Consider the following 5,537-nt stretch of genomic DNA (forward strand, 5'->3'; position numbering starts at 1 on the left):
GACAGTGGGGTGTTTTCTGTGGGCAGCAACTTGCAGCCCACAAGCCAATCCTGGCTCACCACCTGCCTTAGATCTTCTGTGAGCTAAGAAAAAAGGTTTTTTTTTGTACTGGGGATTGAACCCAGGGGTGCTTAACCACTGAGCAATATCCCAGCCCTATTTTGTATTTTATTTAGAGACAGGGTCTCATTGAATTGCTTAGTGACTCACCATTGCTGAGGCTGGCTTTGAACACTCTATCCTCCTGCCTCAGCCTCCCAAACTGCTGGGATCACACTCGTGGGCCACCACAACAAGCTCAAGTATTTATTGATTGAAATTCCCCGGGGAGCTTTGCCCCTGAGCCACTTCCCCCAGCCCTTTTTATTTTTATTTATTTAATTTTTTGAGACAGAATTCTCACTAGGTTGCTTATAATCTCACTAAATTGCTGAGGCTGGCATCCTATCTCAGCCTCCCAAGCCACTGGGATTATGGGCGTGTGCCATCATGTCTGGCGGCTATTTGGATTTCTACTTTAGGAAATACTTGTTCAAATCTTTTGCCCCTTTTCTGTTGGGTTATTTAAACTTTACTCTGCACATTCTGGATATAATTCTTTGGTCATTGATATGCCAATGTTGCCAATGTCTTCTCTTTGGGGCTTGCTTTTCCATCTTGTCTTTCGATGAAAAGGAGTTTCAAAGTTTAAAGTCAAACTTCAAGCCTTTTAATGTGTTGTTTAAGAACTTTCTCTGCCTTGAGATTATAAAAATATTGCCCATTATTATTCATTAGTGCCAGGGATTGAACCCAGGGGCACTTAACCACCGAACCACAACCCCAGCCCTTTTTAAATTTTTAAAATTTTGAGACAAGTTTTTGCTAAGTTGCTTAGGTCCTCGCAAAGTTGCTGAAGGTGGCTTTGAACTTGCCATCCTCCTGCCTCAGCCTCCCAAGTTGCTGGGATAACAGGCATGTACCATAGTGCCTGGCTCTTTATTATCTCTTATTAGCTTTGTTATTCAACCTTTCACATTTAGGGCCTAGGTCACCTGGAGTTGACGTTTGTGCATGGTGTGAGGTAGGGGTCCAATTCTATTTTGTGGATACTTCATTTTTCCAACACCATTTATTAAAAGACCACCCCTTACCCACTGTTCTATAGGCCTATTTTTGTCATAAAGCAAATATTGGTATATATTTAGGTCTATCTCTGGGCTCTCTGCTCAATCATGCTTGTTTCTCTATCTATCCTTATGCTAATATGACATACACTTAATTATGATGGATTTATATGCATTTAAATTTGGTAAAGCAAGTCCTTTCACCTTGTTCTTCTCTTCTTCAACAGTGTTTTAGGGTTTTGTTTTGTTTGGTCCTGGAAGTTTTCCCCCTGCTTAGTTTCTTCACAAAGAACATGAAAAGTCACTCCTAACTGGTGACAGGGTCAATTCATGCAATCCCTTTGAAAAGCATTCTGGCACTTCTTCCCAAAGGTCATATATTTTGATTCAGTAATCCTATTTCTGGGAACCCATATGAGTGAAATATCTGAAGTCAATATTCAAAATGGAGAAATAAAATTTTTAAAAATTTTAACCTCCTTGATTAAATATCTTATTCTTTTTGATATTATTGTAAATAAAATTTTCTTAATTTCCTTTTTGGATAATTTGATCTTTTTATTTTTTTTTGCTCTTTTTATTTTTTTTAATTTATCTTTTAAATTTTTACGTCTGCATTTTGATTCATTGTACACAAATGGGGTACATTATTTCATTTCTATGGTTGTGCACAATGTAGATTCATACCATCCGTGTAATCATACATGTACATAGGGTAATGATGGCTGTTTCATTCCACCACTTTTCATACCCCCCTCCCTCTCATTTCCTTCCATTCTCCTCTTACTCCCCACCCTCCCCACCCCCATTATATATCATTCTCCACTTATCAGGGAAAACATTCGGCCTCTGATTTTTTGGGATTGGCGTATTTCACTTAGCATGATATTCTCCAATTCCATCCATTTATTTGCAAATGCCATAATATTTTTCTTCTTTATGGCTGAATAGTATTCCACTGTGTATATATGCCAGTTTCTTTATCCATTCATCTGTTGACGGGCATCTAGGTTGGTTCCACAATCTAGCTATTGTGAACTGAGCTGTTATAAACATTGATGTTTATAGCAGCTCAGTGTTATTGTAGTGTTATTGTTATTGCTGTGTTATTGTAGTTTGCTGATTTTAAGTCCTTTGGGTATAAATTGAAGAGTGGGATAGCTGGGTCAAAAGGTGGGTCCATTCCAAGTTTTCTGAGGCATCTCCACACTGCTTTCCAGAGTGACTGCACCAATTTGCAACTCCACCAGCAATATATGAGTGTGCCTTTTGGGGAAAATGTTTGACTCAACCCACTCTCAGGCTCAGCGTCAGATCTGTACTCAATGCTGGAGGTACGGTGATAAGGAAACCCACTCACTCCTGGCTTCCAGAAGCTTCCAGTCTCTTAGAGAAGGCAGCATACAAACAAACCATTCCAATCCAGTGTGGTACCTGTTCAGATAGAGGAATGTGCAAATACCAGGTGCACAGAAGGGCTCATCCAGGCATTACTTACAATGAGGGAACGTACCTGAAAGAGTTGAATGTCAGGGAATGGGGCGGTAGAGAAGTAAATTATGGAATATCCACAGGATGGAATATTGTACAGCTATTAAGATAAAAATGGAAACAACCTGAATAAGTGATTTTAATCTATGCTCAGTGAAAAAGAGCAGGATGCATTGCTACAAAGAAAAAAAATTATCTGTGGAAAATAGATCTGCTGGAAAAAATACGAGAAGAAATAGCACATAATGATAGCAGTTGGTATGAAAATGGTGATTTTTTTCTTTCTTGTATTTTCCAAACGTTCAGTTATGTGGTTATATAAGTTTATAGCAAAAATATGAGCAGCAAAGCCACTTCCTATTACCAACTGACTCCTTTTCAAAGTACCTGCCATGTGCCAGTATGAGAAATGCTTACGTGATCTCATTTAATTCTCAGAGCCCTTATGTTTTAGGTTATTATCACCTCATGAGTAAGAGAGAGAAGAGGAAGCTCAGAGAGGTGTAGGAACTTGCTCAAAGTCACACAGCAGGAGGCAGAGAGATCTGGCAGTCATCACAGCTGTGGTCTTAGTCACTTCCCAGCCAGCTTGGACTTGCTACAGAATTGCAGAATCTTTCAAAGGGCAGCAGGTTCAAGGGCAGTTAAAGTGTGGGTCTGCCTAGAGGAAAGTAGGTGATTAGCCTCTAGGCTCCTCCAGTCCAGTGATTCTGATCCTCAGCCCTGTCTTCCATGAAGTAGCTGGGGTGCTCTTAGCCCCCCGATCTTGCTGAGCCCCAGTTTATTCTGCTGTCAAATGCAATAAATAGACCCCACCTCACCGGTTGTAGCATTGATTAATGAGAGAATATATATCCCTTGTCGTACAAAAAGAGACACTTGTGAATTTATTTCCTTCTACCCAAGGACACAGGAAACTTGAAAAAGTCCCAGCCTTTTCCTGTCACTTGGCCTCTGGTTATTGTCCTGGGTGTAATGGAGTGGAAAACTCTCTACACGGCTCCCTCTGACAGTGAATTTCTAATCTCAGAAAACTTAATGGTTTTTGTCAACCTGATTGTCCAGTGAGAGCGGATTAGGAGAATGACTTCCCTTGTCACTGGGAAGTTGACTTGCTTCATAGCATTTTTCCTGGTGCCGGTGGGAGGCATGATCGATACGACACAGACCGAAATGCTTACCTGTGGTTTCGGGGCTGAGGACAAAGGTTGGGAGTTCCATTTAAGCGCCTTCAGCCATTTCCAAGTAGACCCAGGCGTGATGTGCATTAAGCGGTTCAGGCTGGTGACCCAGAGCTCTGCGCTCGGAGACGCAGACCAGAAATCGAGTTGCTCCTGACCAGCGAAGCAGAGGCCCCCGGCTCAGGCTGGATTTGTCTTCTCTGCTCCAGTTTTCCCGTCTGCGGAAGGAAGGCCCATTAGTTACTGTCTGCGCTGCCAGGGAAGAATAGCCTTGCTGGTTTCTGTATCAGGACTTCCCAGAAACAATGCACTGTGGCAAAAATGGACAGAGACTACTAATGGAAGCTCAGCTCCGAAATCCCCCTGTGCACTGCCAGCCCAAGGCCTGGAGGCCACGTGTCGCCCTGGGCAGCTCTTGCACCAGGCTTTCCTCTGCAGCGGATGGAACCCAGAGACACCAGCAGGGAGCATCCCTCAGGATTCAATCACCCTGGAACTTCCACCACTTCCCCGGGAGCTCTCCGGTCCTGGACTGCAAAATGAAGTCCTGTTTTATCTGAGTCCTTAAAAAATCATTGTTGCTTCCCCGGGGAATTCATTCTGGTCTTTCAGACTAGGTTGCCAAGCGCTTCATTTTCATGGTTCTTATTCTAATTGAGAATCAACAATATCTTCATGTGTTAGAATGCAAACTCCATGAAGGCAAAGGTATTTGCCTGCTTTGTTCATTGCTGATCTGCAATTCTAAAGACATTTTGGGCACATAGTAGAGTCTCAATAAATATTTGTTGACTACATTAATTAATTACCTAATCACTGTTTATGACCTGTCTCCCCTATTTGAGTAGAACCCTCATAAGTGAAGGAACTGTGTCTTATGTACCCTGCCCCTTTACCATGGAGACCGTGGTGCATAGTAGATACTCAATTAACACTGAAGGAATAATAAAGTGCTTGAAATTTTTTTGTGCTGAATGAATCTAAAATTAATAATACTAATTCTCATTATTTAAGTAATAAAACCACAATGCAATTATTTTAGACAAAGAGAGCACAGTAAAAGACACATCTTTCATTAACAGTATCACTTTTATACAGCCTCTTTCATTATTTTGATGTTTTTTTCTTTCAGTTTTTCACTTGGTATTTTACACCCAATTTTATTTGGGTTATTTTGGGTGCATGCATGCTACACACACACACACACACACACACACACACACACACACACACACAGAAACACGCATCAACAGCTGTCCGGGTATCAGGGAGTTTTATGCATTTAAGAGCAGGAAGGGAGGTCTGGATGAATAATGTCTTTCTCATTGTTATAATTAATTGTTGGCCTTACAACAGGATTAATAGCATCATGGGAACTACTAGTGAGAGGCATTGCTCTCTAAAGGTTCACTCCTGGGGTCAAGGCAAATCTGGCTATGGAAAAAAATGTGCAGGTTAGAAATAATCCATAGGAAAAATGCTTTATTTTTGTGCTCACAAATCAGAGAAACTTGCCATGGTCGCTGCTAAACATAAACCAGTTATATACACTGCTGTGGGCTTGGTGGCTCAGGGTTCATTTCTCATTCTTTTTTATTTGGATCATTATGTTGAAATCACCCAGTTTCTCTCTGTAAGCCCCTAGTGATACAGTGCCAACAAGTGACTTGTGATTATAGAAGTGAAGAAGCCACTGTGTAATTTAAAAAACAAATCAAATCAAAACCCTGTTCTGCTATATTCAAAATACGTTTCTAAA

At 41.1% G+C, this 5,537-nt stretch overlaps 1 long non-coding RNA gene across 1 annotated transcript; it reads right to left on the reverse strand.

Moving 5' to 3' along the window:
* Nucleotides 1-2,212: 2,212 nt before the first annotated feature.
* LOC306640950 lies at nt 2,213-4,399 on the reverse strand. The gene is made up of 3 exons (XR_013757972.1): nt 3,779-4,399; nt 2,620-2,697; nt 2,213-2,540 (listed from the first exon to the last, which is right to left on the reverse strand). It is a non-coding gene; the product is annotated as an uncharacterized lncRNA (long non-coding RNA).
* Between the last annotated feature and the right edge of the window lie 1,138 nt (nt 4,400-5,537).

This window comes from Sciurus vulgaris, assembly GCF_902686455.1.
Source record: "Sciurus vulgaris genome assembly, chromosome: 11".
Classification (NCBI taxonomy): Eukaryota; Metazoa; Chordata; class Mammalia; order Rodentia; family Sciuridae; genus Sciurus; species Sciurus vulgaris.